At 35.9% G+C, this 25,320-nt stretch overlaps 1 long non-coding RNA gene across 2 annotated transcripts in view; it reads right to left on the reverse strand.

The window, feature by feature from the left end:
• Window positions 1–388: 388 nt before the first annotated feature.
• Window positions 389–25,320, reverse strand: part of LOC107732043 (uncharacterized) — a 31,828-nt gene continuing 6,896 nt past the window's right edge. The window contains exons 2-3 of one of the 2 annotated variants that reach the window (XR_001638827.1): window positions 16,753–16,856; window positions 389–419 (exon numbers count right to left, since the gene is read on the reverse strand). This is a non-coding gene — a long non-coding RNA (uncharacterized LOC107732043). Of the gene's footprint in view, window positions 420–9,166; window positions 9,236–16,752; window positions 16,857–25,320 lie in introns of those variants that run through there. The other variant, XR_001638826.1, reaches the window with a different exon arrangement.

A 25,320-nucleotide genomic window follows, 5' to 3' on the forward strand; every position in this document is an offset into this window, starting at 1 on the left:
TATTATTATAGTGTTATATTTCAATTTCACAAAGAAATGTGCAGCATTTTGTCCAAGCAATAATAAAAGGACACATTTAATTTATAATTTGTCTTAAATCTCATTTTGTTAAAAAAAATAAAATAATCGTGAATCGAATCGTGAAATCAAAACCGTGAATCGAATTTGAGTGAATCGTTACATCCCTAGTCGGATACTCTGTCTAAGCTTGAACTACCACAATATTATTAGACAGACACTTCAGTCTCACTAAGCTTTGCATTTTACCAAACTTTGTTCCGTTTGCAAAAATATAGATCACCCATAATTTATAAGATATTAGAATGTTCCTATTAAAAAGACAGTTCACCCAAAAAAAAAAATTCTGTCATAATTTACTCACCCTCATGTCATTCCAGACCTGAGCGACTTTCTGTCTTCTGTGGAACATAAAAGAAGATATTTTGAGAAGTGTCTCCGAATTTTTTTTCATCCATAGAATGGCAGTCAATGGTAGTGGTTTGGTCATCAACATTCTTCAGAATTTTTTTTTTTTTTTTTTGAGTGAACTATCCCTTTAATGTTGGAGGTGTCGCCTAGTAGTATTGTACAAGTTTGGGACGTATATGGGGATGCTATCTTAAAAAAAAATTGTTATAAAAAAAACCTGAATATGGTTATTATACATAAACACAAATTTGAAAAACACAATAATAAAAATATATATCTAAATATAGTTTTACAATAAATATTCTATATTGTATAATATAACTTTTTTCTTGTATTATTTATATGATAAGTACACCTTTTGTAGATGGTTTTTCTCAAATTTACACAATATAAACACATTAGCAGCTATAGTAATTTCAGTATATTGAGTTAATTCAACTTCAGTTTTAACCAATAGCTTGGGTTTCGGGGCAGGTCTACCTGTTTGGCTGACCAATAGAAGATGAGGGGGAGTGGTCTGCCAATCTGTTTGGAAACAATCTTTTTTTTTTTTTTTGCAGTTACATTTGGTGCTGCTAGTGACATGGAAATTACACACAGCAGTTATAGGTAAATTTTTTGGAAGCCCGTTTCTGCCACAAAGTTTAAAAATAAAAATTAATTGTAAAATATAGCTAAAAATAAGAAATTATGTTCAATAGAAATAAAAGATTAAAAAAAGAAATTCAGAAAGTCACATTGTAAGATACAAAGTCGCAAGAGGGATACATTAAGTCACAATTACATGAAATAAAGTCTTTTTTTTTTTTTACAATCTTTATATATGATTATATATAATATGATTATATGACTATATGGTTCAGCTTAAATCAGCCGTAAATAAAAATGTTAATGAGACAAACTGAGTTGAAATCAATTCAGAGATGTCAATATGTGGCATGAAATGATAACTCATAGTTATACTGCATGTGAGTGTTTGCACGAGGGCCTATTTTCTGCGCTAGTCCACCAGGTGATGCTCTGACATCTTACTGTAATGTATGACTCCTGACGTGATAGCCATTATAACACTCTAATTCACTTACACGACAGATACACAAATATTCCAACACACATAAAAAAAACAAGTAAATTCCTTTGTACAACACACAACATACCAAAATATCTCTCATTCAGACGTGGTGCAGTAATGGGTGATAACGTTATCATCGCAGGAATGACAAAACAATGACATTCACCTTGCACAATATTGCACAAACAGTCCTGGGCAGAACAACCTGTCTGTACAAAGAAAACCATAGAATCTACTTTTTTTTTTGTTTGTTTACCCAATTCTGTTTCTCAAGCTTGACTCCAGACAGCCTTTCAGAAAACTGTTTCAGTCTGGTCAACAGACAGGAAGTGATGAAAAGCATAAATGGTTTTGAAAGGGAGAGCGAGAGAATGCGTGTGTATGTGAGGGTTCATAACACAGTGTTATTTCTGGTGAGAGATGCAAACACAGGCCTGAAAATTGCAGGTCTGACAGACAAAACCACAGGAAAGACTGCTGTGATGTTACCTCTCACACCACACGCTTTGTGATAAGAAGAAAGAAAAAAGGAAAAAAGATCTGTAACATGGGGTTGAAAAGTCCCTTCATGGGGGTTTCACTGCTGTGTGTTTTAGAAGAAGGGGCCCGTCAGCACACCGCGCAAGCAATAAACACGTTGCGTGATCTCGCATAGGTCTATGCTACGTGACTGTTTTCAGTCTATCTTCGTAAACTCTCAACATCACACATCTTGTTTTTTGTTTGTTGACATCTAACATACCGTATCTAACATGCATGTTAAATACAAGCTAAAAACTTTTGTTAGCGCATTAAACATTAAATGATATCTATAACACTAGCTAAACAAAATCTTCCACAGTTTTTTTGATGTACCTGGGCTAATTTCAAAGAGTAAAACCACACTGTAAAAAACATCCTGTTAAATTAACTGTTAAAGCTGGCAGCTGTGTTCGCCAGAAATTCAACATTAAAAATACGGTGACAATGTTTCAATGGCATATTGGTGGCTGTATATTTTAGAACTTAAAACTACACATTTCATTAAGTGATATAAATGTTAAAATAATCTAAAATACTAAAATCTGCTTTTTACTGTAAAATCTCTTAATAACCACTATAATAATAGGTGGTAAAACAGAAAACCACATGATGAATCAGAGTTCACTGAAAGTGGCCCCTCCATAAAAATGGCAATACTCTTATATAGCTGGCGCACAAAGTTATACACACAAAGACAAAACACCATCAGGGTAACACACAACACTACAATGCAATAAATGCAAAATGCAATAAACGTTAACTAAACATAAAATGTGACACAAGACCAATGTACATCATTAATAAGAAAAATGAAAAAAAATAAAAACTTATTTTAAAAAAAATCATATACAATTTGTCAGGCAGGACCTCTTGGAATGCCCTGTTAATGTTTTTTTTGTTTTTTTTTTACCATAAATTATATGGTAAATTATTGTTTTTACTTTCAAAAAGCATGTATTTTACAGCAAAATAAAAAATTACAGCTAATAAGTTTTTATTGTAGTATTTTAGTCTTTTTCTGTAAAAATGACAAACTTTTTTTTAAATGAACAAACCTGAGCAAAATGATGTTACCTAAATTGATTTATTCAATTCATTGCAACAATTTACACATTCTGCTTTTGTTTTATAACGAAGGCCCAAATGTTTATGTACGGACGATGATTAATTTCGAATCTAGTTCAAAATGCTTTAGTTCGTTCAAAACTATTCAGGTGAGCATCGACTTCATCTGGATGCTTGCGACTGAAATTTCCCCCTATGTTTTTCTACTTTTCTTTTTTCCGTTAGCAAAATGTGACCCCACTGAAAGCCACAAAACGTCAGGGCATTCTGAGATGGGTGCCATGTCTCTGCGTTGTGGTATGACTGGGCTGCCCACATATTGATTTACCCAACCCGAATTACCTTTCTGGCATCCCAGGGGACGACCAAAAATCCCTGCGCAAATTTGCTCAGCCACTCCGCATGCAGAGGAAGAGTCAGTAACTTGAGAGCGAGCGGGTCCAAATGGATGCCTGTGAAGGTGACGATAGCGAATAATATCTCCACGGAGATGATCGTCTTTGACAGTGTAATATTACTGAACGATAAATATACAGCGCTGAGGAGGCGAAAAAAAGAGAGGGGAAAGCTGTCGCCAGCTGAGTACGAAAGCATAAATAAGGTCTTTTACCTTCGTCAGTTATCCGTCTTTTGACATGCAAGCTGAGCACACTGTAATTAACACGGAAAGAGATAATGGGGTCTCTACCCGCTGATCAATCTGCCACATAGATAATCCGTCTCTTTTTACAATGCCACGTTAACATTATTTTTTTTTTTTAAATCAGCCACAGATATTAGCCTTTTTTAATAGCTACTGTAGCTTGATACGGCTTATGGGTTTATTGACATGCCTGTTTACATCATATTCACAAAAGAGCAACTCTTTTCTGAATGCAGCACATAAATACATACATCAATGCAGAATGGTGCGACCCGCAAGACTGTATTGACTGACTGTTGGGTCTGTTAGATAATGGACTCAAAACACAGAGACGCGAATTGTGTTTACAAGAGTAGAAACTAAAGAGCCACAAGACAGAAATGCTACAACTCTACTCAGGAAGCATAAGCTGTAGTGTTTTGTGTTTGTGTGTGCGTGTGTGTGTGTGTGGGTGGGTGTACATTTGTGTGTATTTCTGTAACCCAACAGGGAGACAAACAGGCCTGTTGTTTGTTTGTATTTCTCAGCTCTGCACATGTTTGTCAGGTCTAGATCCACTTTCACAGATTTACTGTTCTTGTCCCCTCTGGCCTAGTGTACACTAGTGTTCTCAGAGACTGCTTTAATGGACAGATTCCTGTTCTTGCTCTCCAGGGGACAGGCATGAACACGTCAGCCACATGAAGCTCTAGTGGAGCTGTAGCCTAGCAGTTAGCGCACATGCTCTCACACATTGGGGCAATGAACGGTTGAGCCTTGCTGGTGTAATTTTGCAAGCTGTTGCCCCTCTTCTTTGGGGAACTTCCTAGTGTACCATTCAAAATAAAATGTCAAAAATAAATATTTAATGATGACTGATTAAAATGTCATTATATAAAATTATATTTTAATTACATAAAGCATTTCTATTTTATTAAACAGTATTACACTACCTTTCAAAAGTTTGGGTAGGATTTTTAAAAATGTTTTTGAAAGAAGTATCTTATGCTCAAAAAGGCTGTATTTTTTAAATCAAAAATAGTAATATTGTAAAATATTATGATTTAAAATAAAATGTATATTTTAATATATTTTAAAATATAATTTACTTCTGTTATGGCAAAGCTACATTTTCAGCAGCCGTCACTCCAGTCTTCAGTGTCACATGATCCTTCATAAATCATTCTAATATGCTGATTTGGTAGTCAGGAGTCATTTCCTATTATTATCAATGTTTTAAAAAAATGTTTTCAAAGGTCCTCCTAATATTTTTTATTTTTTCAAAAGAACAACACTTCAAAGGAAAGCTTTTATTTTAAATAGATTTTTGTTTTATAACAACAAAAGTCTTTACTGCCATGCATCCTTGCTGAATAAAAGTATTAATTTATATATTTGATATTATAAAACACACTGTAAAAAATAAGTGTAATTTTAACTGTAAAATTTTGTAAAAACACTACGGAAAAAAAATGTTAATAGATTAACAGTAAGTTCCCGTACTATATACAGGGAAAAACTGTAAAATATCTAACCAGACATTTCATGTAATTTTACAGTAAAATGCTGTTAATTTTACCGTTTTTAGAAGTAAAAATAACAAATAAATGTATAATTTACAGTCAAAAACTGTAAACTGATATTCCCAGAATTCCCTGCATGACACTCCACATTTGAAAGTATTTTGTTTAAATAATCATGTTTTTTTAATAGTTTTTGTTATTAGTTATGTATATTTGGGCTTTATGTTACATCTTCTGTTGTTTAATGAAAGTTTAATGCATTATTTAAGTATTGTGTGTTACCATGATGGTGTTTTGTGTTTTCATGAATGACTCCGTGCACCTTCTATATATTAGTATATACATCTGCTTGTGGCGAAGCTACTTCTGATGAGCTTTGATTCTTCATGTGGCTTTCTCTTTTACCACCTGCATTATTATGGTGGTTGTCGGTATGTTAAAGGTACAAAACAGATTTTAATAGCAGTGTGCATTGTTGAATTTACTGGTTTACATTCAAATTTTCTTGTTTGTAAATTACAGTTTTATACTGTAAAATGTACAGTTTTGGGCCGTAAATGTGTTTACAGTTTTTCTGTATTTTTTACAAACTTATTCTGGCAACCACAGCTGCCAAAATTATTTTGTAAAAACTACAGAATTTTAGTTATAAATAGTAGTTATAAATGTATAGGCAAAAAATCATATTTTACAGTATGACCAATGTGTTGATATGACCAATACAGTGTGGACCAAATCACAAACAAATAATTCCTAAGGGCCGATTCTTTTAACTATACATTGTAATCAGGTCAGTATGGTTTAAGTTTAATCAGTTCAGTAAGCGAGTCAGATTTTCAGAGGCGCTCTGACTTTTTTAGTGAGTTCATTAAGTTAAGAATTTGTCCTTTTTGTGAGCATTTTTGAATGATTCATTAAGATACAGACTAGTATGTAAGGATACACATTTGCAACAAAGTTATTTTTTGTGATATATACACATACATACATTGCAGTTCAAAGGTTCAAGGTCAGTAATATTTTAAAAGAATCTGATGCTTTTATTCAGCAATTGTTTTAACAAATGGTGGTAAAGACATTTATAATGTTACAAAAGATTTCTATTTCAAATAAATGATGTTCTTTTAAACTTTCTATACATCAAAAAATACTAAAAAAAAAATACTAAAAAATGTTAAAACATTAAAAAAAAATCATTATTGTTAAATTGCAATAATAGTTGTTTTTGACTTTTAGTCAAATAAATTCCACCGTATTGGCGTCTTGCATAAAATACTTATTTTTAAAAAATCTTACTGACCATAAACTATCAAAGTTTTCAACTTTTGTGAATATGAAAGGATGGAAAAACACTATTCTGTAGGAATTCTGCATCCAATTATATGCACAAAAATATGGCAAAGGCTGTTCAATCAAACACAGAACCTCACCGACTACAAGCAAACAGAATGTAGTTTAACAAGGACAAATCATAGCACCTTGAACCTAGCAGCATATCTCCATACTAAAGCTTTCATCATTACCCAAAGTCTGCCCTCTCAGCTCAAACTTCTCAGCATTCGTCATTAGCACAAGGCTAAACGGTCAGTGCGCCACTTCCCCTATTTAGACAAGCGATCCGTGAATAAAAAGTAGATCCAATGTCTCATTGCGCTCTAAACACAGATATGACAAGAAGGAGGTTTTAGGGAAAAAAGGGTATTTCTGATTTACATCGGCCTGTTGATAATTTTTATGGTTTGTAATTACAAACACCTCAAATGACTATGGGCGGCACATGTTAATCGCTGATTCAGTGCTATACAGCAGTGGTATGATGATTGATTCTGCTTGTGGGACTACGTTTGGTTCACTGCGGTGACGAGAAAGGTAAAGAGCCCCAAAAAACCCAACACATGACCTTTCTACATATCTGAGACAATTATACACCCCCCACAATCACACACCCTCGATCACAGTCCTTCCCCTCCGTTCTCTTTCCCAGTGACCTGCGCTAACCTGCTCTCATCTCTCTGCCCATACAGGAAACACGTTGAGAGTGTGCTAAAGGGCCCAGCCCAAAATCCAGACCAGCTCCACAATACAGGCCACCACCCCGAGCTCCAGCCTGCCCCCTATCAGACCGAAGGAGGGGGGGCACATACTGTGTGAAACCGCATCCTTAACTAGCATCATCACACTGTAAATAAATGCTTTCCCTTTTATTTGCACTTTTTCTCTCATTCTCTTCTTCCATCAACTGTCACAGCCTGTGCCTCCAATCACAAGTCCAAACAGGAAAGTGAAAAGAGAGGGGAGAGATAGGAGATATGAGAGTTAATTTGCTGCTCGCTGCAAGTTGCTCTGCTGTTTCCTACACACACACACACACACACACACACACACACTGGGCCAGCTGCCTGGGACTCCATCCCAGGCGTGTGTATTCTTTTCCTGATACTCACCGTTACGACATCGGCCCACCGCCGGCCAGCCACCTAGCTAAACAGGAAGTTACGAAGCTAGGTGTAACTGAAAGCTTTTGTGAAAGCGGAAAAGGGACAGTGAATAAGACTGCAGTGAATAAACTCCACTAAAGTACGTCTGTATTGCGTTATAATACAGACCTAATCTAACACACCCACGGAAAGGAAATTCACAAATGAGATCTCTCGAAAAACTGAACCAACTTACTTAGTGTGAAGACTATCTAATAATCTAAAGAATATTTTTCCACCATAAACAAATAAATAAAACATTTTGTGCAATGGAAATGTTCCATGGATTCATCATGGAATCACAGATGCCAATAAAGAAGCTTTATTTTTTTTTAAAGAGTGTGCTCTGATTTTCCAGTATACCAGAGTCTGCGATCAAAAGTCAGAAATTTAAATTTGAATTCAAAACATTTTTCATCAAATTGAAAATTGAGCTATGCCATCTACCTTAACAACCATCTCTTTTGTTTCTATTTTCATTTCATCCTAAATAAAGTAGGAACATTTTTGAATTGCTGAATGAAATGGAGCCTCTTTGTCATATGACAACTATTAGCTAATTTGTCTATTTTTATTTTAAGAAGAAACATCTGAGACAAAGTTGTTGCTTAAATGTCATATGAACCATGTTTTTTTACTTGAGTCTAGTGAGATATTCAAGACCACCTTCTGTGGTCCAATTAAATTTTTCATTGTTGCAAAAATCATTGATAATCTAGAATAGAAAACAATAGAAAATGCATTACTAATTAAATGTTTCAGCACTGACCTTTTCTAAAAGATGACACGTTTAAAAATTAATATAAGCAGATTTGTTTATCAATCATCTGAGGTCTTACTAAAGAAAAGTGAAATTAAATGAGAAACTGAAATATGATAGGTTGGGAAACAAACTTGCTGCAACAACAAGGGCGCACAAAAACATTCCTAAAAACAGCTCTGAGAAAGGTGGACATATCCAGCATTGAGACCCCCTGCATTAGCCTGTGGTGTGTGTTACACAGAGGCAATTAAGACAGGATACTGATCTAATGAACTTCTAAGTGTGTGTGCTGTGTTAAGTTGTGAAGTGGGCCTTATGTTGAGCCACTGCTAAATGAGTGTTGAGTTTCAGTCGCCTGGTCAGAGGGCTGCAGGCCCAATCTAAATGTGTGCTTGTACGTCCAGCTCTGTGGATGCCAGTCAATAAGCAGATGCTTGGAAAAAGAAAAACATCACACAGTACTTGCATTTCCATGCCTGTCGGGGTGGTCTTGAACTGTGTGTGAGTCTGCTAGGCTGTTGTTAATTGCAAAGCCACAAATAAGCAAGTGGCCAAAACATGATTCAATCTGCTCAATTCACTAAACAGCCTTTTTCTGCCCAACTGACTGATGGGCAATGGTATAATTACAATAATCATATATCTGTCAAACCAATCCCAGAGGATAATTTTATTGCTTAAGGGTTGATATTTTTTAGCCCAGAAGACTTATTGGAGCTATGCCACAATCAAAGTTCGCCTTCAAAAATTCAGATGTTGCCCCTAGAATGAAAACAGACACAATTTGTCATCATACAATAAGTGTAGAAAGCTAAAATATTAATGTTGATAGAATAGAGCAGATATTTGGTTTTGGGAGGATTTTATGATAATTTTTTAGTTCATATTGAAATCTCTGACCATTGATCACAAACAAACATGTTAATAAATCTGGGCAAAGTTTGAGACATTGTTGAAATCTATTTTGAAACTCTTGAGCAGTGGTTTCTCAAATGGGGGACAGGGCATTAAATTCGAAAAACCTAAATACTTAAAAATTTAAACATTAAACAAACAAAAAAATTTTTACTTAAAATTATTTTAAATTGTTACATTTTTCCCTCTCAATAAATATTATTTTTATTGGAAAAACTTACAGCATCAGAATTTTGATTCTTATAGAAATCACTAAATAAATTGTTTAATTATATCAACAATACCATTTTATGTTAATAAAAAATTTTGAAAACAAGCAGAATTGTCATAACTGCAGAATGAAATATGAGAAGAAATATATTGGCCAAAACATGGGTGCCTAAAAAGATTGCATCAAAAAGATTGAGAACCAATGCTCTAGATGAAATACTGTACATGTGAGACTTCTCGGGTGTTTATTCAGAGAAAACCCTGACAATCAGGAGTCAAAAGTCACTTTCCATTTCCATTGTGAATGACAAATAAAGAGATGTTATAGAGATCTCATTTGCGATTTCTTCTTCCTATACGTTGAAATTTGCTTATGATGAGCATCAAGGTCCAATTTAATACTTCTCTCTATCACTTTACAATCAGCTGAACAAGGAATCATCGTCAGCAAAGTGAGATGTTAATCACTGATGGTGAGAATAGACGGAGATGTCTTATAGTCCAACTCAAGTGCAGGGGTATGCTGAGACAGTCCGAAGTTTATTACCCACAAAAGATGATGAGGAAATGGTAACATCCGTTTTATTGTTGCTTCAAATTAACCTTCAACTGGAAAAATAAATGGTTCAGCGACCTCTCTATTTTGTGAGCTATTTTTTATGCCTCCCCACATGCACACATATATGCATACTATAATTTTGTTTAGTGAACTGTCAGAGATACAAAGAGTATAACAACACATAAGACGTTGCACTGTAAAAAAAGACTAATATGATCCTAGCCGCAGTTATTGTCACTTCTTGTGTTTATTGCCTCTTTATGATCATTTGTTGAATTCCTCATTTGTAAGTCAATTTGGATAAACGTGTCTGCTAAATTAATAAATGTAAATTTAAAATGTATGTAAGAGTAAAGCTTCTGAACACACAATTTGCAATAAATTATGGTCCAAGTCAAAAGTCACAATGTAAGTCTATGAAATATTTTTTCAGCCATTTTATAGTAGGGCTGGGTATCGTGTTCAATACTCTTTAGGCACCGACCGAATTGCCTCGATACTATCGGGTATCGAAACATGTTTTGTTGTTCGGTTCCAAATTTCGATGCCTATAAGGAGATTCATCTTGTCAACGTCAGTGAACCAGTAAGCATGCATGATGTGCCTAAATCATGTGCTGGTGATTGGCTCTGGTGAGGCATCAAGGAAAACGAGAATTTCAGAATCGATTCTGAGCTTAGTTTTTAACCAGATGCGCGATGATGCTGAGTTTGCTTTAGAAATACCCGTATTCTGCTTGCTTCCAATTCCAATCTCACACAAACTAGATTAAATTGATTATTACGTTTTAAATATGGTTATTTTTCTTACAAAAACGCATCGATTCGCTACAAGAGGCCTTTGTTCACCCCCTGGAGCCGTTTTTTATGGATGGGTGCTTTTTATTTCCTTCTTTTGGACTGAAGCACTGCAACACCCGCTGACAGCAATGATAGAGCTTGGAATAGCCAGGACAATTTTTAATATAACTCCGACTGGATTCGTCTGACAGAAGAGCTGAGTTTGCTTTAGAAACACCCGTATTCTGCTTGCTTCCAATTCCAATCTCACACAAACTAGATTAAATTGATTATTACGTTTTAAATATGGTTATTTTTCTTACAAAAACGCATCGATTCGCTACAAGAGGCCTTTGTTCACCCCCTGGAGCCGTTTTTTATGGATGGGTGCTTTTTATTTCCTTCTTTTGGACTGAAGCACTGCAACACCCGCTGACAGCAATGATAGAGCTTGGAATAGCCAGGACAATTTTAAATATAGCTCTGACTGGATTCGTCTGAAAGAAGAAAGCCATATCCACCTAGGATGCCTCGGGGGTGAGTAAAACACAGCCTCATTTTCATTTTTGGGTGAACTAACCCTTTAATAGATCTCCCGCTGTCTATGATGTCATAGTAAAAAAACAACAGTAAAGATGAAGAAAAATCACTCACAGTTCTTGAAAGGAAAACATTCAGATAATCTTAAATACTGAAAGCACTCTTTGTTTGTTGTTTGTAATATGTTTCTATGCTCCTCTTTATTATTTGCTACTTGCTTGTATGTTTTGAAGTTATATTAGTTTAAAATTCTTAACATACAACTGTTTTAATAATTTTTTTTCAATTTGTAATTATTTTAAAAAGTACTTAATTACTTATGTAAGGATTTTAAGATTCTCAAGTCGGTAAACTAATTATTTAATAAGGGGGGGAAAGTAGATCAAGAATCGTTCTGGAATCGGATAGTGACTCCCAGAATCGGAATCGGATCAGATCGTGAGGTGACTAAAGATTCCCACCCCTAGTGTTACGTGACCATTAATTCACACTGTAGCATCATGCTACATAAGGCAATTTATAAAATGTATACTATTTATACTAATATTTTTACTCAAAACTCACTTTTAACCACCATCGAGTGTTTATAATAACCTCAAATTGCGATCGAATGAGGGTTTTGGTCATATAATGCTGCAGAAATGTTATTTGTAGCCTTTTATATCAAGCTAATCGCTACACCTGCTTAGCATTTCTCATGTAAACACACTGTATTGTTATAAAAAATAGGCAGAATCTCATGAAAATCACATACAAATCATATACTATCGTAATCGCGTGTTTCCTAGCTTCATGTTTCATCCCTGTAAATGTTTTTCTGGAAGTGTAACGCATGTTCGTAGTCGGAGACAGGGCGGGTTATGAACATGTAATATGAGTGACATATGAGCAGCAAATGAGCTTCCTCTGAGTCAGAACAGCGATCGTGGAAGAGAAAACACGGGCAGCTAATGTTCATCAGATTGCGTAAATCAGTGGAAAGTGAATAGAAATGATGATTCCGTCTAAGCTATGCGTTTTAAAACGAAAACACACAAGTGTAAACGTAGCCTAGGGACAATTAGTCCTGAGGACATCATCATTGAAGAGAGGGCTTGTCTGTCTCCTGAAAAAGCAGACATGCTCATTTTTTTGAAGAACTGCTGAGTGATTTAAAGATCTTAAGTATGCAGCAGTGATCCTCACATACTGACTTAAAACTGTTCATTTTGCACTGACAACTATTTGAACTATTAAAACTATTTGCACTGATTTATTGTGTAGGTTACATTTTGTTCCTTTGTGCAGTGGCTCAGGAGATGAGTTTTAAGGTAATGTAATCTTGTTAAAATGGATTTCATAAAATTGGTATCGAAAAAAAGTATCATTCAGGAACCAGTTATCGAAGTCAAGGTACCAGTATCGAAATTTTTTGAACGATACCCAGCCCTATTTTATAGTCTGGCAGACAAATACAAAAATCTTCTCTTCAACATCCGCACTATTTGTGAAGCCAAAATCGGTTCTTCTAGTTCTCAGAACAGGACTAAATGACTCGTTAATGAATCAAACTGAAACCAAAGTTCGGTTCTTGAATTCGACTCACTGAATCAATAATCAGATTAACAGCTCACTGCACAGGAAGTTTTTTTTTGTTTGTTTTTTTGTGACGTATATTTTAGACTGTACCTCACATAAACTTATCGTATGAATTCAGAAAACCTGAATCAAAGTGCATGAGTCATTTGGACCATGTTTTTGATACTTTCACCTTTCTTTGCATCCTTTTTGAAACTCGAAAGCGCCAGCCCCCATGTGAACTACCTGCATGGAAAGAACTAGTACAATGAAGAAATAAAGTCATGCAGTTTTGGAACGACATAAAGGTGAGTAAATGATGACAGAATTGTCATTTTTGCATGCACTATTCCTTTATATATGATAATGTATGGAGGAACGGACCTGGAGCACAACCGGTGGGCAAATGCACCATCAGCAGTTGTGCAAGTCAAATAAGGACGAGAGGAAGAGATAGACAGAGAAAGAGAGACCCCTAAGTGCTTTCTCTTTTGCTGGCACAGAACAATGATTCACACCATTGCCCACTGTATCCCACAAATGAAGCATTACGTACAGTGGCTACCATTACTGCAGGAAATGCATCCTCTCTGTTCTTATCAACACTCATTTCATTCCCATCCTTCTGTTTTCCTCTATTCATCCTCCACTTCACATTGTATCAGAGCAGGCGGAAGGTTCCCCACCATGACGGGCTGCAAAATAACAACTGTCACCTTCAGCACAATTCATTAAAGCAATTTAATGTTGCCGCCCTCCAACATAATTTCTATAATTGAAATGTAATTCTCCAACAATATTTTTTTTTTTAAGAAGGAGGGGGTTAATTGACATTTGTGGTAATTAATTGCCAGGCAGAGAGATGTTTATGTGGATAAGTTAAAAACAAAAAGTAACACGGAAAGCAGAATAAAGGGGCCACGTGCTGAGATGATCTCATCATCACAGCCTTCCCTCCTGCGGATGAAAGGAAAGGAGAGGGATGGAGGGATGGAAGGAGCAACTTCACTTCGCAGTGGGGGATTTAATTGTGCAAGGATTCCATTACCTCGGCACAAATGTCATGTTTGCTTCTAATTGGGGGAAAGGTGGGGACTGGCACCGTTCCAGATCTATGGCACAGAAGTGTTCTGCCAGTTGCAAATATACAAGCACGCACACACAAAGCTGCAAAGTGAAGATGACAGGAAGACTAGTCATTGATGGCAATACATAAGTGTGAAGGGACAGCAACCCTCTACACTGCGAGTAAATCACTCGCATAAGCGACTATATCTTCACTCTGGGTGACTAAATAATGTCTATTGTTAGCCATTGGCTAATAAATTCTTAGATTTTACTCACCTGTGTGTGTGTGTGTGTGTGTGTGTGTGTGTTAGAGGATAATTACAAGTTTAGCATAGATAAATTTCCACTCGCTGAACAATCTGAGAGCTTGAGAGTTTCATTCTCCGTCAAGTGATCTGTACTATTTCAATTCAGCTCAATGGATGTCATTCCTGTCAAAATAACTAGTTCATTTAGAATTATTCAGCTTTTAAGAACAACCAGAAGATATGCCCGTTTCTCCGGTATTAGGCGGAACTAATGCGCAAACTGCAATCTCATTGGCTGGCGCTCATCTATTACCATCCCGATTTTGATTTCAGCAAATCAGTTTGAGCGAAAGCAGACAACGGGATTAATATTCATGAACCCAGCAGCTCATCAATCCTTAATGTGTTGTATATTGTTAGTATAGTACTAGAATTAGTAGTAGTATTAGGGATGTAACGATTAACCGCGAGCCGGTTGAAAATCGATTCAAATATGTGACGATTCAAATCGGTTGAGATGCCAAACAAATCGCGATTCAATTAGGGGTAGGAGTTTATATGAATGCATGTCTGAGGGGAACTTACTGTCTTTAGAAAAGTTTAGATGGTATTTTTTCTTTTCATCTTGCATCTAGTTCATATGTGCAGCGCTTCTTTGTTTACAGCGGAAACGCTTTAAGCGCCACCTGCTGGCAGAGAGTGAATCAAGATGGAATAATATTTAAATACTATTTAAAAATGACATGTAATTTGGGTCCGCAAAATGTAAAATAGTGTACAATTAATGAAAATTACATGAAAAAATTATGTTTAAATTCTTAAAAAATTACGTAATTTTTGTCAGCAAAATGTAAACTGGTGCAAAATGAATGAATATTACATGACAGAATGTTTAAATATTATTAAAAAAATTACATGTCATTTCAGAGCAGAAATATAAATAATTACAAATTGGGTAAAATTTTTTTACGTAATTTATTAATGCTAAATAATTAACTAATGTGTTCTATCTATATATCTAATTTTGAAATTACATGTCATTTCAGAGCGGAATAAAACTAATGCCAAATTGGGTACTTATTTGCACTTATTTTATTATACAATGAATTAATTATTTTTATATATATATATATATATATATATATATAAAATATTTACTAAAGTAAACTAAAAAATGTACGAGCCAATGGCGATTATATTGCCAAGGTGTGCGTAGAAAGTTGGACAATGACACTAAAAGTGGGTCAAAGGCAAATGGGCAGAAGTACCAACCATTGGGTAAAGAGAACAAACACAACCCAGATAAAAAAAGATCTTAAGAAAGTTTGGGGTTTCAGGATGAGTGTTCTCGTAGACAAGAGAAAGATGATCTCTTTGCCGTCTAGGAGAAAAAAAAATTGAGACATTAATGAGATTAAATGGAGATCTTGCTTAAGCTTCCTTCTTCTTCGACATGACTTATAAAAAACAACTCAATTTATCTAACATGTCTCAAGTACAAAAGAGATCTCAATGTTTCAAATTGTGCTCAAAGTTGCCAGATACTAAATATCCACAGGTTAAAGGCTGTGCAAATAGAAACTAAATATCTCCTGATTTTTTCTGAGAAAAAGACCCCAATAATCTCATATACCCTCTAAAATTTCAGAAAGAGAGCTCAACAATGCCTTAAACTACACTCAAATTTGCCAGATATGAGTTGTTTCACAAATAATAATTCATGGAGATCAAATAAAAGCTGCATCTCATTTCGGAGGCTGTGTCCTCCGGAGGTCGCATTTGTAGGCTGCATACATCATCAAGGATGTCTTATTTAAGAAAAGTAACCGTAATAAAATTGATTGTTATTCATTGTGAGGTGTAAAATACTGTAATTTCTTTTTTTACTTTGCAATTTAACGGCTACTTTTATTAAATGAGACTGCCCTGATGACGTATGCAGCCTTCAAATGCGACCTCCAGAGGACGCAGCCTCCGAAATGAGACGCAGTCAGAGACTCTGCTGACGCCTAGAGTTTCAGAAAACATCTCAACAAGGTCTCAAAAGTAGAGATTTCAGAATGAATTCAGAACATTTCTCATCAAATTCTTCCACAACACACTTACTATATGTCAACACCGACTTCATTTCTATCTAATTATATTTATCCTAGGAAATTTTATGAGAAAATTCTAAATCAAAAGTTGATAATTCAATAAAATACATCATATAAAATCATCAAGTCTTCTGACATATGAAACACCAACCTCTGTGCAAAAAAGAAAAAAAAAAAAACTGGTTGTAGTCAGAGTAAAATACATACTGTACATCCGTTTTACTACTATGCAAAAAAAAAAAAAAGGTGGCACAGCAGAAAACATACATTTGCGTGGTTTCAAGGAAAAATTCTGAAGATAACATACCACAGTCACTTGTTTGGACGGGATTGACGTTCCATTGTTCCAATCAGAATTCAGAAAAGGGAACAAAGGGGCGGAACCATTGGATACGGTGCAGCCAGCTCAATCTGAAATACAAAATGAGCAAAAAAGACAAGAGAGAGACACAAGTGCATATTAACTTCAGCAAAATTACAAACAGGAATTGATACCATTCTCTAAAGGTGGGGGAAGTCCCTTAAATTCACTCAACCCACATAAACCTGGATGATGACTCAAATGAGAAAGGAAAAAGGCAAAAACGTGATGAAATCCAACCACAAATGCTTAATTTGGTGACAAATTAATTCCAGAACTGACCTAAATGCATCTTAACACATTTTCAGATTTAATAATATAAATGTTAATTATTTTGACAATTACTATATAAATTATTTTCAAATATTTCCTTGTGCTCGTTTAGTGGAAAAAAAAAAGATTATGTCTATCCACATTTTCTGTATTTTATTCCATACTATGGAAGAGCATTGCGTTAGCGGCGCAAAAGGTCGTGGGTTCGATTCCCAGGGAACACCACATACTGGTAAAAAATTTATAGACTGAATGCACTGTAAGTCGCTTTGGATAAAAGCGTCTGCTAAATGCATAAATAAATAAAATAAATAAATAAATAAACCAAAAATAAATTTAAAAAAAGCTTCAAAAATAGTTAGCTATATGTGTCACATCAGATCAACATGGTACAATTTCAACATTCCAGAACTCTCAATTACATACAAACTCTGGCCTGTCCCCTCCTAGAAGCCAAATATTCACAGTATGTCCCCAACAGACCCAATAAAATCAACCCTTGCATTACAGCTCATCTCCATGGCATTCCTCTGATTGGAATTTAGCTAGCGCTAACCCCCTTAGCTGGCCACATTCCTCTGTTCCGCGTCGGGCGCTAAGCAGCTTCAGATAAGAGCCGCTTAGATTAGCCTCCCGCGTTCTTGTCATTGCTGCAGAAAATACACGATCCCAAAAGACCCCTCTGCCCCCTCACTGGTATTTATGACTCTCACATCAATGAATTCCAAAAATAGGGAGTTTAAAAGGAGCAAGAGGAAATAGCTACAGGTAAAGAGAGAAAGAGAGAGAGAGAGAGAGAGAGAGAGAGAGAGAGAGAGAGAGAGAGAGAGAGGAGGGAGTAGTAACTGTAGTATTAAGAGCAGCTAGGGCACATGAAAGTGAAAGAGAGATGGAAGCTACTCCAGGATAGAGATGGATGATCTGATCTTCATTGAAAGAGAGGAAGTGGCAAAAAAACAACAACAAAAAAACAGCCACATACATTAACCTTTAAAATGTCATCTTTACAAACAGGAAGGAAAATAAAACAAAACCAAATGTGTAAAACACAACTAAAGACGTGTATGGCTGTCAACAAGACAAAGTTTTAAAAACCTTGATAAATTAGTCTCACTCACTAATCGACTCCCTGAATTTTTGAACAGCTAGTCATCCAGTGTAAAATCCACATTTATTTTATAGTTCTAAACTATAATTGTATGTCAAGAATAGTTTTATTTGTATGTATTTTTACTTAGAAACAACTGGGAACTGGGTCTAACATACATTTCAAGTAAGTATCCAGCATTAAAGCATTAATTTTAACACAAGGCTCCACCATAAAACGTGAAAAAATGAAGGGGTCATACTGTATATATACATTATGCAAAAAGTGCAACTATACAAATTCCAAAGGAATATTAAAAGAAACACAAAAAACAAATGTTGATTGATAGATGTATGTTCTGTGTATGAATGAGCAACCTCAAAGCAATAATATCTTCCTCAGGGCACGCAAGAACTCACAGGTTTGACTCAGCGACATCATTTTGGTGGCAAACTAACTGCTCAATACAACACACCTCGGCATCTCCAACATGTGGTTTTAATCCACATTTCACACAAATTACCGTCCCTGTCAGTCTCAGACAGAAACCAGTTACCAGCCACTTTAGAGTAGTTTGATAATTGCCATTATTTGTGTGTCAAGTTTCCCACAACTGCGAAAAGACTGGTGAAAAATCACACTGTGTGATAGAAACACACTATACTCACAGTATTCTTTCTGCTTTATATCAAATATGTGGTCTACCCATCCACCACAAGGAGACACATAATCTAAAATAAAACAGAGCAATTTAAACCTGCAACCTAATATTTCACATGACACTATTACAAAACAAACTTCTCCAATCTGATTCAGATCATTTAGCAGCATACCAAATAAATTGTTTTCACACAGATCTCTCAAAACAATCCTCCTCGGCTGCCATTGGCCAGTCAAATAACTAGCCCTGCGCCCCTACCTCTAACTCGCACAATTGGTTGCCGCTGTTGCTATGCCAGGCTAATCGGGACTCAGCATAGTCACAGAAACTTTAAACTTATAGGAAATTAAGAAACTCCTAGAAATTGCTTACTCCTAGTTGTGTCTGCATTAGCTAATCCTGCGGAGGAATTATTTTATCTTAGAATGCCATCTGATATGCTATGTTCTGAGCCTCAGCACGATTGCGCATGTGATATTGCTTTTACACCACAGTGCAATAAACGAAAAGAGAATACGGAGTAACTTACATTTTAGATGCATTATTGCCAGTTACATCTTTTCCACCAACAAAATATTTACAAAAAAAGCCACAGCAAAGTAATCCTGCGGATCTCTGAGCAAACACTCAGAAGTTGCATTTCATTCCTGAATAAATCAGCATTTTTGAATGAATCGCTTGAATGAATGATTCAATGAATCATCCTTTTACTGAATGAATCAGTTGAATTAACAATTCAATGACTCTCTTAAAAAGACCTACAAGCATCAGTTGCATCGCAGTTGTACCATTTACAAGTCCTCTGCTGTGGTCTCATGGGATAGTAAAGTGTGTAAACTGTTTTATAAAATGAAACATTTCAAATCAAGAATAATATCTAAAAAATAATGGTATCATAAACTGTGCTTCTTATACTCAGATAATGCCCAATATTATTTTTTAAATTAAAAAAAAAAAATTCAAATTCTGGACCATCTCCTCTCTGGCCCTATACGGTGAAAAATATTTAGTGATAAAAAGACATAAGAAACTCAGGTGTTGAAAAGAACCACAGAAAAAAAAAAATGTATTAGTGGTGCTGTGGTTTTTCAAAACCCCTAACTCTTAAACATTAAACATCAGTGCATAAACATGAGCCACACCTTAGCAACCAAACAGCAATGCTCTTGCATCCAACCACAAAAACTAGCATTGTGACGGCAAGTTTTGCATATGCAAGTGCCAGTCATACTAAAATGAAATTATAAGTCTTCTGCTCACAGCAAGTACTCTTTATACTGTGTTTTAATTGTTTTACTGTATTACCATACCATATTATTGTACAGTTAGTTACATTTTAGCTATTATGTGTTTCAGCTGCTATTGCACTCCACAGTACTGAACACATTTACCACCACCATGATTGTGCAGCGATAAAGAAGTGTGAATCCTGAATCTGGACCTCATCCTCAAGACAATGACCTACCCAAGATGGGACAATTTAAGGGAGTGGTTTGCCTGCGGTGATCTCCCTTTTAACCCAGCAGCACGGGAAGAGCCGGAGGAGATCAGAATGATTTAGAGCTCTTCTCTTAGACGTGCTGACAAGGTTAGAGGGTCAACACAGACATTAACAGGTCAGTGTGTGGCCCACTTGGGGACAATTACTCCTGGCCGCGGCTAAGTGGACACTTGATTGAACACGACAGTGCTGGGAATGCGCCATCCCTATAGATAACAATTCTAAGGACCATTTAGGATAAAAAGCCCTTGTGATACGCGCCTTTATGGCCCAAATTCATCTTTCTTTGCGCTTTTAAAAAAGAATGTTGGCAGTGTGATCGAGGGGTTATTCTCTGGGCATGAGGAAGAGAAACATTAGAGAGCGCTTGCATCTTTTGATGCTTTCAAAGAGATCACAAAAGAGCAAACACAAGGTGAGGGGGTTGCTGGAGGAATACGTGAGATGGTTTATCTCTGTTTAGAAGATTGTTTCCTTATCATGCTGAGCCTGTTAATATGTATTTTGATTGTTTTGTTTGGGTTTATAGTCGATTACAAGCTGCGATATAATTAAATTCCAAAGGAGAATCCGCAACATTTACATTTTGATGATTGAGGTTAAATGCACATCCAATTATTATTGCTGTTATTTGTACGGTGCTAAAACAATCATTTTTACTGCCTGTAAAAAAAACACAACAACACTGGTATCTTACAGTACAGAGAAGTGATTGCAAAATCAAATGCTAACACACAGATTCAATCCTCCCTTGACTTATTCCTCCCTTCACGCATATATTTAGAAAAGCCCAAACTGGACCCCTTTCTAGGCAAATTTCATAGGCACATTTATTAACCAACAATTTCTCTTTTTCTAATTGATTTTTAATAAAACACCAATGATATGAAGGCATCTTAACAAACAAAAACATCCCCACCAACATGCTCTCTTTCTTTTTTGAGAAAGCACACTTTTGATAAAGCATTAAAAATGTTTCTTGAGCTGGAATTTGAATTAAATTTGAATTAAATTGGTCACTTTGAAGTTCAAATGGAACAGTTTTGAATGGAAAATTTACTGAATTAAAATTGAAAGAGAATCAACTCATGTAATGCATTCTGCAAAATGAAGTGTTCCTGCATCATGGTCCAATTAATAAATATGATTAAATATATAAATTAAATACAAATCAATCTATCTTTCTCAAAATGTAAATTACAATTCTGCATTCTGTTTGCAGTTCAATTAAATCCATAAGCATCAAAAAGGCATTCTCAATTCAATTCTGAATTTGACAATCTTGGTATCTATGGGCAACCAAAAATGTTCCGTTTGTTATACTATAACATTACAAAACTTCTTATGAGGTGAGCATATGTTTGGTAAAAAACATGCAAAATGAAAACAAGATCTTTGGTTGTTGTAAGCTGAGCTTGAATTGTAAAGGTTTTGGAGCTATGGATTGTTGGATTGTTTACTTAAGTCTTGACAGCAGAAAATCATCTCCACATTGTCCTACTCCTGCTGTCGGCCCGGGCAGCATCGATTACAGCTGTAGCATGTTAGGGGAGATGCAGAGGACACCGTTCACTTAAGCCAGGGCACACGCTTGTAAGAGTTTTGCCACAATTTTGCTGCGAAGACAAATTTCAGGAATCATAAGAAATTGCTTATGAAGTTACAGAGCAAAAGTTCTGATATTATCGAACACTTCTTTGGCATTGCCAATAATATTGCAGTACCATTTCAATTTTGTCATTAAGGATGTCAAAACGTGACAAGACTGATGTAAAACGGCCAGTCAAAACTGTCAATTGTGACAAATGTCAGAAACGCCTTCATTAGGTTCATTTTGTACAATCTCACAAGCAACAATTGTACAGGACAGAAAAAAATTGTATAGCCACAGCCATAGCGTGCCTACCTACATGCCATAAAGTGTAAAAGTGTGGCAGAAAATAAAAGTGGTTGGGTTGGAAGGTGAAAGTGAGAAAAGGATGGACACACAGCAGAAAGAGAGGGAAAGAAAAAGAGAGAATAATAAATAGATATCAAAAGGGGATGCAGAGAACTTGAGGGAGTGAAATGAGAGAGAAAACTCAACAGCATTGTCTTCCACACCTCCTAAAAATAGAATTGTGTTCAAAAAGACCATAGAGCAAGAGGGGGGGGGTGAAAAATCACTTATCCTAGTGCCCACTGGACTATCCCATTACTACCAGAACCCAACTACAGACATTTCCCTTTACCACAGCTCGCGCAAAGCAGAGGCACTTGGAAATTATGTACTCTCAGAAGGAAGTGAGCAGAGGAAGCATACATCTCCTCTTTTTACCTCTCTCCCCTCCACCCTCATTAACTGGGCTCCTTTCCAATTCATTTAGGAAGCCCCGAGAGCCTGCTTTCCCCTGGAATTTACCGAAATGACACAACATTAGCAGATTTGCATATGCAAAACGGGTCAAGCAACAGGCACTCGCTGCTCAATTGACCTATTGCTTGTTGTGGCAAGCCGAGTTATTCCCGCGGAACAATTCTGTAACCAAGTGGGCGTCATGCGAGTGCCATCTGGGTAACACTTATTTAAGGCTGGCAGAAGTCCCATGGCAGCCCGCCTGGCAAGGAGGAGGAAAGGGGGAATAAATTGCATCATTTACTTGACATCCATTTGCCGTCGTGCCCGTTTAAAACCCATGACTAAATAATTTGGTTATTCGACTGCCAGTTACCTGTCATTCAAATTGTGCGGTGCACGCGACACATGGCAAGACTGTCAAACGCACTGATAAAGGGCAAGCCTGTGATGTTTAACCATGCGAAAACGCATCTCTGTAAGCATATTTACAACCAGCAATCTATTTTAAATAAAGACTTCTTCTAGAATGGTCCTATGTTACGATTATGACAACTCATATTTATCCAAGCAAGCGGTTCAGAAATTGAAGAATACACCAGACTGGGATTGCAGAATACAGCAGGGTTTGGAGTACCATCTAAACTTAAGGATGCAAATGATAGGAGGCAGAGAATACACAATGAACAGAGTGGAACAGTAATTCTCAAGCTTTATAACTTATATGGTTTCTCTTTAGATGCCTCTGAATTCACTTCGTTGCATTTGGATTTGAATGTTAAAAATTTTACTCCATGATTTCTGCTTCCTCCACATTTAACTTTTAAAAGTTATGCTGATTGTTTTGAGTGTTTTTAATGCAAAACTGTGGTGACTAGACCAAATGGGTTTTTAATGGCTCATATGGGTAACTAAAGAGTGGTGTGATGGACTGCCCTTGTAATAACAATAGATGCATATGTTATAGAAAACTATCAAAGATTATCATCCAATGCTGATGACCTCAAAATATATTCAAATATGGGCTGTTATATCAGTGGTTACCAAAAAAAATAAAAATAAATATGAGTGGGGGAAAAAAGACCATGTAATTAGCATTGCGATCCCTTTTAAATGAAAAAGCTGGTGTAAAAGGAAAGCTCCGATAACACTTTAGAATAAGGAACACATATTCACTATTAAAGTGCCCTTATTATGCCATTTGGAATATTGTCTTTTATGCAGTGTGTAATGTAGTTGTATGCATGCAAACGATCTGCAAAGTTGTAAAGCCGAAAGTGCACAATAAACAAAGTTATTGCCTCCCAAAAGAAAGAATCATCTCTAAACAGCCCGAATGAGTCAATAGTCATTCGAATCCCATTTCCGTGATGGCTACACATCACTGGTTAACACATTTGCATAATGCTTGCTAGAGCCCAACCGATATGGGTTTTTTTGGGGGCCGATGCCGATACCAATATTAGGGAGTAAAAAAATACCGATATCGATATATCGGCCGATATTCTTTATGTGTAGGCTATATTATAGTACAGTATAGTCAAATGTTTGGACACACTTCCCATTCGTGTGTCCAAACTTTTGACTGGTACTGTATATAGAATACAGTATATAGCCTACAGAATATATATACATAAACACATTTTTTGCAATGATAACTTAAATGTGGTGATCAAACACGTATAATGATGTGACAAACATAGGCCTATGTAGTGGAGGCAGGGTATTTAACAATAAACTTTATTATTCAAAATGAGTCTGACATCAGTGCACTTAAAGAATTAGTTCACTTCGGAATTAAAATTTCCTCATAATTTTGTCTTTTTAATTAAGAAATGTCTTTCTTTCTTCAGTCAAAAAGAAATTAAGGTTTTTGAGGAAAACATTCCAGGGTTTTTCTCTATATAGTGGACTTCAGTGGGGTTCACTGGGTGGAAGGTCCAAATTGCAGCTTCAGTGCAGCTTCAAAGTGTTCTACACGATCACAGACGAGGAATAAGGGTCTTATCTAGCGGAACGATCGGTCATTTTCTAAAAAAAAATTACAATTTATGTACTTTTTAACCTCAAACGCTCGTCTTGTCTAATTCTGCGTGAACTCTGTGCATTCCGGTTCATGACAGTTAGGGTATATCGAAAAACTCCCATCTCATTTTCTCCTCCAACTTCAAAATCATTTTAAACCGTCCTACATCGCTGTTTTACCGTTTTTTTTATAAAAGGGGTTTGACCTTCTTTGCACGTTCACTTTGTAATCACTGGTTCGGTACTTCTGCAGCGATGTAGGATGATTTTGAAGTTGGAGGAGAAAATGAGAAACTAATCCTTTAATAGTAAACTTCACTTCCCTTATTATAAATAACTTAACACAAATAGAACAAAATATATACAGTGCTGCTTGGAAGTTTGTTAACCCTTTAGAATTGTCTATATTTCTGCATAAATATGACCCAAAACATAATTAGATTTTCACACAAATCCTGAAAGTAGACAAAGAGAATCCAATCAAACAAAGAGACAAAAATATATACTTTGTCATTTATTGATTGAGAAAAATTATCCGGAGTTAAATATTTGTGAGTGGCAAAAGTATGTGAATCTTTGCTTTCAGTATCTGGTATGACCCCCTTTTGCAGCAATAACTGCAAGTAACGTTT

This window comes from Sinocyclocheilus rhinocerous, unplaced genomic scaffold (genome assembly GCF_001515625.1).
Source record: "Sinocyclocheilus rhinocerous isolate Xijiao unplaced genomic scaffold, SAMN03320098_v1.1 scaffold1000, whole genome shotgun sequence".
Taxonomy (NCBI): Eukaryota; Metazoa; Chordata; class Actinopteri; order Cypriniformes; family Cyprinidae; genus Sinocyclocheilus; species Sinocyclocheilus rhinocerous.